Raw genomic sequence first — 14,926 nt, forward strand, 5'->3', positions numbered from 1 at the left:
CAGTTGATTTCTATATGCACCAAACTGCTACAGACCTGTTAGATAATTGAATAGTACTCTTAGATGATGTGTTTATCTTATGCTGTTTTTGCTACAAAAAATTATATGGTGGTCTTTTGAGCAGGAATATGTATAAAAACTAGCTGAAGTCAATATACAAGAGGTTAAAGAATGTCTGACTGTCTTGAAGAATCATCAATTTGAAAATGCAATTAATTGTACGACTTGCCTTTTTAATAACCTATTGTTACTGCAGATCAACTACTGTTCAAAAGTTTGGGGTCAGTAAGAAATTAATACTTTTATTCATCAAGGGCACATCAAATTAATCAAAAGTGAAAAATCTTTTATAAGCCTTTACTATTGAAATAATCTTGAAAAAATATCAATTTCCACAAAAATATGAAACGGCACAGCTGTTTTCAGCTGTTTCTTGAGCAGCAATTCAGCATATTCAAATAATTCTGAAGGATCATGTGACACCGAAGACTAATGTTGCTGAAAGTTCATCCAGCCATTTTGCTGAAATCATTGTAAAAATGTTCATTAATAAAACATTATAAATAATCAAAAGCTTATTTGTAAAAAAAAGTGAAAAATGAGTTCAAAGATGTATTATTGCTGTATTTGTATATTTATATTTGTATATGTATTTTTACCCCTCACCCTTTAACAATACTGTCGCAGACAGTCACATGAATAAAAAGAAATGACAAGAGCAGTGAAACATTCCGTGGCGCAGAACAGAAAAAGACAAAGGGAAAACTGAAAAACAATGCATTCAAATGAAGACAGCATTGTCCAATTGAACAAACAGAGGTGGGAAGCTTAGCTTATAATGTTTTAAGTAACGGGAGTCCGTGAGGAAAAAAAAAAAAGATGGCTTACTCGCACAGCACTTCCGTGCAGGGTGTACTTTATTTACAGTGCCAGAAATAAAGCAGTCCACAGTGAAGTCTATGTACAGGTGCACACAAAAACCCAAAAGTACCAAAACAATAAAACAAAAAATAAAGACGAAAACTGTATCCACAATATACAATGGTTTTGGGGTTTTGCTTGAGGTTCCACCACTACACTCTCGCCGACTTGGTTAACAAGTAATGAATGTGAGTCTAGCCTCCCCTTTTATATGACAGACTCCACCCCCTTTTGGCATAATCCATTAAAAGGGTAAGTATTATACATTGGACATTTTAAATCTTTCACAAGACTCACTAAATCAACCTTAAACAAAAATTCTCACGGGTAATTCAAATAAATATATTCATTGTTCTCAATAACACAAAAACACGTAATCTTTCAACACATCTTACACATTATCTCCCTACCCCACACAAGACAATGGTTTAGCCGGCTTCCGGTTGCGCTGCGCCGGTGCGACCATCCGTTACGTCATAAACAGGCGCCCTCCGTGTGCTCTGTTTGGCCGACGCATCGTTTACCCACCGAAAGACCGACTAAACCCAGACAAACAAACAATTGAATGAAGACGATGTGTGTGTGTATAAGGATGGGCCATGAAACTGTGTTAAAGGGAAATGTGATGTGGAGGAATGTCCATGGGCCATCGGCCCGGCGTGTGCACCCGCCTTGCTGACGGCAGAAACAGCAGGTAAGGAGAGGGAAATGGAGCGTAAATGGGGTATGTATTTAGGTGCGTGTGTGTGTTTGCGTGCGTGCCCAGCGGGGAATATCTACTTTATCACATCACCTCCCCCTTCTCTTGGCCACGTACTGTCCAGGGTACCGCGACAGGTAGTCGGCAACCACATTTTGTCGTCCTGGTCTGTGCCGCACACTGAATTTGTAGGGTTGGAGGCTTAGGTACCACCTCATTACTCTGGAGTTGTGGTCTTTCATCGTCTGAATCCACGTCAGTGCTCTGTGGTCTGTGACCAAATCAAACTCCCTCCCCAGGAGATAATATCTTAGACTTTCAAGGGACCACTTGATAGCGAGACATTCCTTCTCCACAGTCGAGTACCTGGTCTCCCTGGGCAACAGCTTCCTGCTGATGTAGACCACTGGCTTTTCTGCTCCCACCTCCCCCTGGGCCAGGACAGCCCCAACTCCTGTGGCTGAAGCATCTACCTGGACCAGGAATCTCTGGTTGAAGTCAGGGCTTTGCAGGACCGGACTGGAACACATTCTCTCTTTGAGAGATCCAAAAGCTAGCTCACAGTCCTCGGTCCACTCAATCGGGCTCTTTGCCGTTTTTGCCGGCAGGTTAGTAAGCGGTGTAGCGATGGTGGCAAAGTCAGGAATTAATCTCCTATACCAACCCACCAGGCCTAGAAAGGATCTCATTTCCTTCTTCGTTTTAGGCCGTGGGCTTCTTTGGATGGCTTCGACTTTGTCCACTTGGGGTCTCAGTTTGCCATTGCCCAGGTGATAACCCAGGTAACTGGTCTCCTGCCTTGCCCACTCACATTTCCCGACGTTGAGTGTGAGTCCTGCCTCCTGGATTCGTCTTAGGGTATCTTTTAAATGTCTCAGATGTTCCTCCCAGGAGTTACTGAAGATCACCACATCATCCAAGTAGGCAGCTGCCCACCCCTCACATCCCTGAAGCACTTGGTCCATCAGTCATTGAAACGTGGCAGGTGCCCCATGCAGGCCAAAGGGAAGAACTGTAAAATGGTACAGCCCAATCGGTGTCCTGAAGGCCGTGTGCTGTCTGGAGTCATTGTCAAGGGGCACCTGCCAATACCCCTTGCACAGGTCCAGGGTGGTAATGAATCGGGCCTTTCCAATTCTCTCCAGCAAGTCATCTATTCGCGGCATGGGGTAAGCATCGAAACGGGACTGTGCGTTTAGCTTACGGAAGTCTATGCAGACTCGTAGGGTTCCGTCTTTCTTCGGAACAATGACTAAAGGACTGCTCCACTCACTTCTGGATGGCTCAATCACTCCCATTTCCAACATTGTTTTCACTTCCTCTTTCAAGGGTCCCACCAACCTTTCGGGCACTCTGTAGGGTCGCTGTCTTGATGGTTTTGGGTCAGTGAGGTGGATTGTGTGGTGGATTAACTTGGTCCTCCCTGGCCGCTGGGAGAACAAAGTGGGGAACTGTTCCAGGAGGCTTTGCAGCTGAGCTCTGTTGGGGTCCTGCACGTGCTCCAATTTCACCTCAGCTGGTTCTCTCTGTGCCCTGGCTTCTGGCTCTGGTTCCTCATCCATAACTTCAGTCACTTCTCTCACCATCATTGCGGTCCCTTGCTTCACAGATGTCTCTTTCCATTCTTTGAGCAGGTTGATGTGATACGTCTGCTTGGCTTTCCCCTTATCGGGATGGTGTATTTCATAGGTCACCGGTCCCATCTTCCTCACCACGGTGTATGGCCCTTGCCATTTGGCCAGCAGCTTGTTGGTTGTGGTTGGTAACAGTAGTAGTACCTTCTGCCCCGGCTGTAACTGTCTCTGTCTCGCGTTCTGATCGTACCACGTTTTCTGAGCTCTTTGTGCTTCTTTCAGGTTCTCTCTTGCCTGTTCTTGATAACGCTCAAGTCGGTCCCTCATTTCCAACACATACTGAACAACACCCTTCTCCCCTTCTCTGCAAGCAGGATCTTCCCAGCTCTTCCGTATCAGCACTATTTTTTTTTAAATCCAAAAGAGGGTTTGCGATTGCCTTGTTGTTGCCTGCAGTCAAACATGATATCAAAAACAATTGGATGTGTGAGTAAATTACCTGATCCAGAGAGAATTTAATAATTACAGAGATGAAGTCATTGACTTGCAGAAAGTTTTCTGTGAGTGTTAGTGCTGGGGAATAGAATATGCAGGGATCAGCTCAGCAAATGTGCAGTTGTGCCCCTGCATAAGAGACTTCTTTCGAAAACTTTGAAAAATCTTATCATTCCCAAACTGTTGAACAGCAGTGTAACCTGAAAATAGACATTGTCACAGCTTCATTAGAATGTGATGTGCAATCTAGTTAAGCGTCTGGAAACGCCACGCCCCTTACCATAAGTTGATACATGTGCTTCAGTGGAAATGTAAATAATGGCATCCATATTATCAAATTGAGCCCAAATCAAACCCAGATAGCAGTAATGATGAAATGGGTCAAGCAGAACCTCTGCAAACATGGTTTATTTCCGTTTTGTGTCAAAGTGTTTAGATGCCATCACTTGTAAATGTTACTGCTGTTTGTTAGCTTTTAATATACGGTTTTATCCTGGTTAAAGCTTTACTGTAGCTGAATACATACAGTAGTAGCATTTTTGTAAAGGTTGCATTTAATTTATAGCATGAACAACTATTTGTCTATGAACATAGAAGTTTGTTGGTGTTTGTTGATGTTTGTTGAAGTATGCAATAGAATTTAGCTAACTGGTTAGCAAAGCAAAAACGCGTTGGTCTTTGTTTACGTCCTTGATGCAACCAAAAAATAGCAAAATAACTATACATTTAAAAAACATGTACAAACAATAAAACGTACTTAGTTAAGGGCCCTTAAACAGCAGTTTCTGCTTTTAAATTGGGAACAGTTTCATCTTTCAGTAATAGCCTAGGTGCAAATCCAGCATTGAACTCATGTAGATTCTGGAAGCTGTCTTCCGTGCCGCATCCAGTGTAGACAGTGTTTTTTTTTTTTTTTTTTTACAGTCTATGGTGTAAACTGTCACAGACACGTCAGGTTCCACCTCACTCCCTTACCCGCGCACTCAATCACCGGAATTCTAATCACCGCCACCTGCAGCTCATCACCACAGTCATCAGCCTCACTATAAGAACCCCACACTCACACACACACATTGTCCGGTCTCGTTCGTGATACACCCCGTTGTTCACTTACCTCAAGGACTCTCAAAACGATACTTACCTGTCTACATCATCTCCTTCGTCTCCATTGTCTCCAGTACTCCTCGTGTTCCTACCTGCTTGTGTGTGTGAGTGTTCCAGTCAACCATCTCCAGCGTCTCCTTCCACCATCACCTGCAATACAAAGAATAAGGACAGTATTACCTCTCATTCACCTCCAAGACCTTCATTATCACCATTCACTTACCTGTTTGCTCTGCTGATTGTCTCAATAAACAACCCAACTGCTTTTATCTCTGCTTCCGGTGTCTCTGTTGTAACATAAACAATATCACTGATTATTATAATGGGTTCTATTATCTTTCGACGCGCCGCTCGCGTCCAACTCTTCCGCTTCCATATGCCGCGCGACGTGGCCTCACCAACTTTGTTGCGTGTTCACAGGAGCAATGTTTTGCAGGGTTTATGATGTCACTAACTCGGGAAGAAGCTTGTTGTAGTCCGAACCGGTCATTTTTGTAGGCATTAAATTGCCATAACTTTTAAAGACAACAACTCAGTTTGCATTGAACTTTTAGCGCTGTAACTTTGCAGATAATGTTTATGCTCAAGCAGCAACATTACACAATAACGTGTAGGTTACTATTGTAACCCCCGTTCCCAGAAGGAGGGAACGGAGACGTTACGTCGATACTGACGTAATGGGGTCTCGCTAGGGAGCCCAATCACCTCCAAGGATACAAAACAAGCCAATGGGAATTGGCCTGTGAGATTTACGTCTCCGTTCCCTCCTTCTGGGAACGGGGGTTACAATAGTAACCTAGACGTTCCCATTCAGTCAGTCACGTTCGGCGTTACGCCGATACTGACATAATGGGGTCCCGTGGAAAACGCCATAGCAACTGAACCACGTTACGAGTGTTAGGGAGGCAGGTGCTGGCAGGCTAAGGCGTGCCAAATGCAAATGCGGCCCATACTCGCAACCCTCCAGCGCCCAGAGCAAGCCCAGGAATGTCTTCCATACCGGAGGGATGGAGAGGACAGGGCGTTACCATGGAGAAGTCGAAGCTGCTGTTCCTACCCCATGGGGAAGAGTGCTTCGGAACTCAATCCCTCGTTTTTCAGCAATGACAAAAACGCCAGGAAAGCGTTCCCCGAGGAGGGGAAAGCTACGGAGACCACACCCTGCCCGAAGGGAGGTAACGTGTGGAAGACACATATGGACTGGTCTGAGAACAGTAACGCATATGGAAGATCTCTGATGTAGGTCCTACCTTTCGGGAGGAACGACTAGCAGTCAGAGACGGGGCAAAACGAAGCCGCCCAGGGAAAGACACGGGTTTACCGTCAGGGAAACCTTACCGTGGACAAAGACATATGGGATTACCCGAGGGGAATCACGGCATATGGGCATCTAGCCCAGTACAAGGGCAGACCAACTGGGCATACACACGAGTACTGGACCTAGCGCCGGACGCCTCCGCCACGTCTGGCCGCCGCAAGATGCAGGAGGAACTCCACAGGGTTCGCCGTTACGGGGAACTGAACTGAGGAGCGGAACAAGTGCTCGCATTCCCTCTCCCGAGGGAAATGGCACAGCAAGCGAACACCCATGGCTAACTACGAGTAGAAAGCACACGGGTGGACACCGGTTCCACTCGGAGGTTATAATACCTCGCGAATGTGTTCGGTGTCGCCCAGCCTGCAGCTCTGCAAATGTCTGCAACAGAGGCGCCGTGCGCCAACGCCCAGGAGGAAGCAACACCCCGAGTGGAGTGAGCTCGCAACCCGAGAGGGCACGGCTCGCCTTGGGACTGGTACGCCAAGGCGACGGCATCCACTATCCAGTGGGCCAACCTCTGTTTGGAGACAGCCTTTCCCTTCTGCTGACCTCCAAAACAGACAAAGAGCTGCTCAGAGCTTCTGAAGCTCTGCGTGCGGTCCACGTAAACGCGCAGAGCACGAACGGGACACAGCAACGCAAGGGCTGGGTCTGCCTCCTCCGGGGGCAGTGCTTGCAGGTTCACCACCTGGTCCCTGAAGGGAGTGGTGGGAACCTTGGGCACATATCCAGGCCGGGGTCTCAGGATAACCTCACGAATCGCTGACCGAAAATGCTTGCAGGTCCCCAACCCTCTTGAAGGAGGCGAGCGCGGTCAGGAGCACTGTCTTGAGAGACAGATGTTTCAGCTCGACTGACTCTAGGGGCTCGAAGGGAGCTCCCCGTAAGCCCCTCAGGGCAACGGAGAGGTCCCAGGAGGGAATGAGGCGAGACCTAGGGGGATTTAACCTCCTGGCGCCTCTGAGGAACCTGATGATCAGGTCGTGCTTTCCTAGTGGCTTGCCGTCGAGCACATCGTGATGTGCTGCGATGGCGGCCACATAGACCTTCAGGGTGGAAGGGGACAGCCTCCGTTCCAAGCCCTCGTGCTTTCCTTCCTTCAAAACACCGACCGGGCATTTCCGGGGGTCCTCCCGGCGGGAGGAACACCACTCAGCAAACAGACTCCACTTGGTGGTTCCACAGATCGGGCCACGGGTGCCATATGGTGCCCTGCCCCTGAGAGAGGAGGTCCTTCCTCAAGGGGATGCGCCAGGGATGGGCTGTCGCGAGGAGCATGAGTTCCGGGAACCAGGTCTGGTTGGGCCAGTACGGCGCAACTAGCAAGACCTGCTCCTCGACCTCCCTGAGGCTCACTGGGGGAAACGCATATTTGCGTAGGCCCCGGGGCCAGCTGTGTGCCAGTGCATCCGTGCCGAGGGTCCCCTCGGTCAGCGAATAAAACAACTAGCAATGGGCGGATTCCAGAGAAGCGAACAGGTCCACCTGTGCTTCCCCGAACCGGCTCCAAATCAGCTGGACCGCCTGGGGGTGGAGTCTCCATTCCCCCGGGAGCGTGAGCTGTCGTGAGAGCGCGTCGGCCGCACGATTGAGCTCGCCCGGGATGTAGGAGGCGCGCAGCGACCTGAGTCGGCGCTGACTCCACAGAAGATGGTGGGCGAGTTGCGACATGCGACGGGAGCGTAGACCACCCTGGTGGTTGATGTACGCTACCGCCGATGTGTTGTCCGTCCGGACTAGTACATGCTTGCCCTGCAGCAGCGGTCGAAACCGGCGCAGCGCAAGGAGTACTGCCAGCAACTCGAGGCAGTTGATATGCCAATGGCGATGGGGTCCTGTCCAGGAGCCCGACGCCGACTGGCCACTGCATATGGCACCCCAGCCGGTGGTGGAGGCATCTGTTGTAACAACAACATGCCTGGACACTTGTACTAGGGGCACCCCGGCCCGTAGAAAAGCAAGGTCCGACCACGGGCTGAATGTGCGGCGACACTCCGGTGTGATGACCACACGGAGTGAGCCACGGTGCCATGCCCACCTCGGGACCCGGTCGTGAAGCCAGTGCTGAAGCGGTCTCATATGAAGCAATCCGAGCGGCGTGACCGCGGCTGCGGATGCCATATGCCCCAGGAGCCTCTGAAATTGTTTCAGTGGGACCGCTGTTTTCCGCGAGAACGAGTTCAGGCAGTTCAGCACCGACTGTGCACGCTCGTTGGTGAGACGTGCTGTCATGTTGACCGAGACCAGCTCCACATCGAGAAAAGAGATGCTCTGCACGGGGCAGAGCTTGCTCTTCTCCCGGTTGACCCGAAGCCCCAACTGGCTGAGGTGCCTGAGCACCAGGTCCCTGTGTTCGCACAACTGCTCTCGTGACTGGGCCAAACTGAGCCAGTCGTCGAGGTAGTTGAGGATGCGAACGCCCACTTCCCTGAGCTGGGCAAGGGCCCCCTCTGCGACTTTGGTAAAGACGTGAGGAGACAGGGACAGCCCGAAGGGTAGGACCCTGTACTGATATGCCCGCCTCTCGAACGCAAACCGTAGGAACGGTCTGTGTCGAGGAAGGATCAAGACATGAAAGTACGCGTCCTTCAGGTCGATAGCTGCAAACCAATCCTGGGCGCGAACGCACGTGAGAATGCGTTTCACCGTGAGCATCTTGAACGGGAGCCTGTGAAGGGCCCGATTCAAGACACGCAGGTCCAGGATTGGTCGTAACCCCCCGCCTTTCTTGGGTACTATTAAGTAAGGGCTGTAAAACCCAGACTCCATCTCGGCTGGAGGGACAGGCTCTATTGCGTCCTTCGCCAAAAGAACCACAATCTCCGCCCGCAGGACAGAGGCATTGGGACCTGTCACCGAGGTGAACAGAACGCCGCTGAACCTGGGGGGACGCCTGGCGAACTGAATCGCATAGCCGAGTCTGATTGTCCGAATGAGCCAACGGGATGGGTTGGGAAGGCGTAGCCATGCCCCCAAGCTCCGTACGAGTGGAACCATTCGGACAACAGAAGTACCCACGGGGGTGCAGCATGGAGCACTGTGGCCCAACTCGGGAGGCAGTGCGACCCGAAGTCGAGGCTGTGAATGGGGTCCACTCACATGGCTCCGAGTGGGCAGGGTGGCGTGGGAAGGCATTGCGTTCCCGGGGCGCCAAGACCCTGCCCGTGGCGAAGGAAGGAATGGCTGAGAGAGAGGGAGCGAAGGCTCGCTCACCCCCAGCGCAGACCTTCTTATATGACCCAGAGGTTTTGGAAATTGCTCTTTTATTGAATATGCCTTGCGGCCAGCGGCGGAACAGAAAGAAAAGGGAACACAGGATTTTCGGTCACCGTCTCCAGGGCAATTTCCAAAACACCCGGGTCTCCCGTCTCAGGGCCGCTTCTTCGCCGCCTTCTTCCTCTTGGAAGGCGGTTTGGCGGCCTGGGCGGGGGGCGTGGCCTTCCTGCGGGTGGCTCGAGGAGGATGGGACGAATCCGACCTCACAGGAGCCGGAGCCGCAGGTGGATGCCCTCGGCGAGGAGCAGACGAAGGCACAGCCCGAGGTGGATTGGTGGCCTCATCGCGCCTGGGCAAGATGTGCTTAATAGCCTCCGTCTGCTTTTGCACTGCCGAGAACTGCTGAGCGAAGTCCTCGACAGTGTCGCCAAAGAGGCCGGCCTGGGAGATGGGGGCGTCAAGAAAGCGTGCTTTGTCGACCTCCCTCATCTCAGCCAGGTCCAACCAAAGATGCCGTTCCTGGACCACCAGGGTGGACATCGTTTGACCCAGGGCGCATGCCGTAACCTTCGTCGCCCGGAGGGCGAGGCCGGTCGCGGCGCGCAGCTCTTGCAGCAACCCTGGTTCAGCACTACCCTCGTGCAGGTCCTTCAGAGCTTTCGCCTGATGGACCTGCAGGATCGCCATGGTGTGCAGGGCAGAAGCCGCCTGTCCAGCAGCGGAGTAAGCCTTGGCCGCGAGAGCGGCCGTGATCTTACCCGCTTTGGATGGGAGACGCGGACGATTCCGCCAGGTGGCCGCGTACTGCGGGCACAAGTGCACCGCAATCGCACGTTCCACCTGCGGAATGTCCACGTACCCCTTGGCGGCTCCCACATCGAGGGTAGTGAGAGTGGAGGAGGCAGAGGACCTTAGTCTGGCAGTGTGAGGTGCCAACCAGGTCTTCTGGAGCTCCTCATGCACCTCCGGGAAGAATGGCACTGGGGCGGGACGCGGCTGGGAGCTGCGCCCCGAACCCAGAAACCAATCATCCAGCCGTGAGCGCTCGGGACACGGTGGAGGGTTCCACTCGAGCCCGATGCCCGCGGCGGCCCGGGCAAGCATGGCTGTTAGCTCAGAGTCCGCCTCCGACTGAGCAACCATCCCAGAGGGCGGAAGCTTGGAGTCATCGTCGGACTCTGAACCGTTCAACCCACTCCCCGATGCAGCGATCGACATCCGATCCTCTTCCGGAGCGCCAAAAGTGACGTGGGGCACCCCCGAAGAGGGCCCCGCGACAGCAGGCGGCAGCTCGACGGCACATGGTGTTGTGGAGGAGTGGGAGGTTCGTGGGGACGGACCCGACGAAGTGGCTCCCACTGTGATCCTCAGATCTCCCAGAGCACTAACCGGGCCAGCGGCCGCTACAGCCGCCGGCGCTTGGGTAGTGACAGAGGGGCCTCTCGCTTCCGTGTTAAAGAAGGAGAGGCGCGATCTCAACACCAACATGGACATGCCCTCGCAGTGAGGGCATGTACCATCCACGAGCGCTGACTCAGCGTGCGGTCTACCCAGAGACGTGAGACAGTGGTCGTGGCCGTCAGAGGAGGTCAGGAAACGACCGCATCCAGAAACACACGGACGAAAAGACATCTTGAAAAAGACGCTGATCGCCCGTGCTTGCTCTTTCAGAAAACCTCACCAGCCGAAGCACCCAGGGATGGGCGTAGCGCCGTCCTGTGGGCAGCGCGTTGTCACCCCCACCGCTGAACGTGCCTTCCCACCAGCTGGAGAGACTCGAGCAGGCCACCGGAACAAAAACAGGAAATAGCAATTAAAATTGCTGTTTGCAGGACCGTGTCCTTATAGCAATTAGAATTGCTGTTTTTGCTCTCTGAAATTTCACTCTTTTAGGGAGGTGAAAGATGATCAGCCGATCGGCTCCGAAGCAAAAGTATGAATGAAGGTGAGTATGCCGGCCCTATTTATACCCGGATGCCGGGGGAGGGGCCCGGCATGTAAATCTCACTGGCCAATTCCCATTGGCTTGTTTTGTATCCTTGGAGGTGATTGGGCTCCCTAGCGAGACCCCATTACGTCAGTATCGACGTAACGTCGAACGTGACTGACTGAATGGGAACTAAAGTTAAAAAAGTGAAATCACAATGAACCACCCCTTTAATGTTTTAAAAATAAGAACCTTTTTAACTATAAAGAACCTTTTGTGCATTGGAAAGTGTCCATGGATGTCAAATGTTCTTAATGGAACCATAAAAGCCAAAAAAAAAAAAAAAAACTTTATTTTTAAGTGTAATCATGTCAGCTTCTGGTTCCATTGAGAATAATTATGATGTAATAGTAAAATGAAGGCTGGTAAAAAGGATACAGATTTTCCGTGCCATTTACCAAGTCAAGCACCACTATTAGCCTACTATTGCTCACACTGAGGGTTAGTGATTTGATCAAACCCCTAATGCTAAAGTGTTAAATTTTCACTCATACAAATGAATCCAGATTTCTTTCATTATAATTGTAGTTCAGAAGTAGTTGACAGAACATCAATAGTTGTTTTTTGACTCTTTAGATTGATTCCACTTACAGTTCATAAGGTTCTCCATTTCTCATGATTGGAAACTTCCTTGGCTGTTTTACTATATTATGACTGTGAGACAGGTCGTGAATTTACCTTTGACAAACATTTCGCTTTCTGCCCCCACATGGTCCTTAAAAGTGCTGAAGCATGCACGTGCTATTTATGTCCGCCTTATTCTCTGTGCGTTTTACTATCTGCGGTTTTTTTAGAAATTGGAAACAACCAAACATTGTTGCTATGGCCTAGAAAATAAATTTCAACCAGCTGTGCCCTAGTATTTTTAGATATGCTTTTAGGCACCAAGGGAATTTTTTAGGGGTTTTGTGAAGATGTTGGGCTCTGCGATTTCACACAGTACCCTGAAGTTCCTGTTTGACATAATTACAGCTTACTATTTGGAGCTAATCTGAAGGAGTCTATATGGGCCAATAGTGAAAATATATAGCAGATGCATCATGCAAAATAATTACATTTTCAAACAGAGCTTGCATGTTTTCCACTCCACAGGAAACTACCAGAAGTCACTCAAAGTGTCCCTCCTGCCTCATCCTCTAAACTGGGAATGATTCTGCTTTCTGGCTGGATGAGACGCCTGTCCGTGGCAGTTTGTAGTTGACTAGGAGCTTCGATGTAATGTGTGGGACATGTAATATGTTTGAGCCGTTAGAGCAGGGGAACAGAAGCCACTTTGGTGGGGACTGTGATTGGAGTGAATCATGTTGGCTAACTTGGTGTGGGCATCACACATATGGAAACACTCTGAGGACTCAGAAACTCAAGACCGGCAGACTTAGACAGAAGCTTTTATAAACAGGACTAAGCTGGTATTAGAGATGGTATCAGCTTTCTGCTGTTGTCATGTTGCGTAGACAGAGGGATATAATTAACGTAGGACTGAAAATTATTGTTGTACATGTTGACTCCATATCATTTTCATAAATTCAATATGTATTTAAAAAAAATGACATTTAAAAGAAATTCTGATAGATTTACCGGAATAAGATTGCTTTGACATACTGTATCAATTTTTCCTCCTAGAAAGCTGAGAAAACTCATGAGAAAAACAAGATGATCCGGGCAGCTATTATGATAAATTGAACTCCTATTGTAGGTAAACAGTTGACTCATTTGTGTTGGTGCTAAGGAATAAAACATGTCCATTTTTTTTTTTTTATTATTATAGAAGCTTGTTTCCCCTTTAAAAAAAAACACTTATAATCTACAGCACATTATCTTATTTACAATGCAACCATTTATTAGTTCCTTTCCTCTGTTCTGCTTGTTACTGCCTGTTAAAGAACAAAATTAAATCAAAATTGACCTAATTTTCTCTACTATTAAATACTGTGTCATTTTATGGAAAACCGAAAAGTCTGGATGCACTTGGCCTGAAAACCAAAAATGCTTTTTAAAAATAAATTTATTAAATTAGCTTTTTTTTTTTAATTTTTTTTTTTTTTTATTAATATTAGTTTTAAATGAAATTCATTAATTTTAACGATACTGAATGTAAAAAATACAAGCCAATAAAATAAAATAACCACACTTTTATTGAAAGTAACACTAAAATTGGACAGAAAAAAAATATTAATATTAAATATGAATATATATTCAGTTCTATGCAATAGAATCAGATTTAACACATTTATCATTTGACCAATTATCCAAATAATGTATGGTCCTAGAAAGCTATTATTATCAGAGCATTCGAGCAGAGCGTAGAGGGGAGCAGATCAGTGAACAAGAGAGTAGCATCATATATTTATATATTTTTTTGATGTATATATCAAAGCGTTCTGAAGTCATATGATAACTTTTAGGAACACGCTGCAATTGAACTCAGAGAGTGAGCTGAATTAGTGAACAGATCATTCAGGCTTGTCAGCTGATTATTTTGTAAAGATCAGCCTCAAAAGTATGATTTGTTCACAAATCTGAAATAGACTGCATGGAAACGTATGACGCTTGGCTCTCCTGAGTTTTGAAAGATCAATTTCTGAGCAAGGTAATTTTCCTCAGTGCAAACGCTGAACTCATGCTGGTTATGTTTGAGACTCTCGTGTGCTTTTGTTTTCCTCCCTGACCCCATGTTTGTTAGTGAAAATCCAGTACTCAAATGAAATGGGATGTGACCCTAATGGTCTGTGAGCGGACACAGCAGCAGGTGCTTTGGGTATCTGCGGCTTAGGATGTGGCTTTCGCTGTAGCGATTGTTCTAAACAAGAGAGACAGGTGGCCTATGGCACAGGAAGCTCGTATTGTGTTGTCGCTGTTTAACTTTGGACATTTCCTCTCATCAATAACCCAGTGAGTCTCGGTGCTCTTTAGAACGAAATCCTGACAACGAATTTTCATTGTTGTGAGTCTTTTCCCATACCATTGTCACAGTGATTCACATTCATATGTTTTTATATTCTAGTTAGAGGTGTGCTTTAATGCACATCGCTATTGTACATTATTCTTGCTGGTTTGTCCAGAATACTGGACATTCGTAAACCTTTGTTTCCAATGAATGCAAAATAAATTGATAAGCTCATTGTGAGGCCATACGTTACAGTGATTTTGCTATGGTTAAGTGGTTTTGTTAGACTCACAGTGAAGCAATGTTAAATAAACAATAAGAGTGGGAAAAATAAGAAAAAATTAAAATGGGGAAAAAATATATATATATATATATATATATATATATATATATATAATATAATATAATATAATATAATATAATATAATATATATATATATATATATATATATATATATATATATATATATATATATATATATATATATATATATATGTGTGTGTGTGTGTGTGTGTATACATATTTATATGTGTGTGTGTGTATATACAGTGTATGAAAAAAAAACATTTATCCTGGACAGTGGTCTTACTGCCTTTATTAACCCTCTGGGGTCTGAGGATTTTTGGGGCCCTGAGAAGTTTTGACATGCCCTGACATTTGTGTTTTTTTCAGTTGTTCATAAACATATTAATGACCATATTAATGACAAAGTGTCATTACACT

The 14,926-nt window shown here is 47.7% G+C and overlaps 1 protein-coding gene across 7 annotated transcripts in view; it reads left to right on the forward strand.

The window, feature by feature from the left end:
- supt3h (SPT3 homolog, SAGA and STAGA complex component) overlaps nucleotides 1-14,926 on the forward strand; it is a 146,968-nt gene that overhangs the window by 41,781 nt on the left and 90,261 nt on the right. The window lies entirely within an intron of this gene.

The sequence above is a fragment of the Chanodichthys erythropterus genome, chromosome 18, assembly GCF_024489055.1.
Source record: "Chanodichthys erythropterus isolate Z2021 chromosome 18, ASM2448905v1, whole genome shotgun sequence".
In the NCBI taxonomy this organism is placed as follows: Eukaryota; Metazoa; Chordata; class Actinopteri; order Cypriniformes; family Xenocyprididae; genus Chanodichthys; species Chanodichthys erythropterus.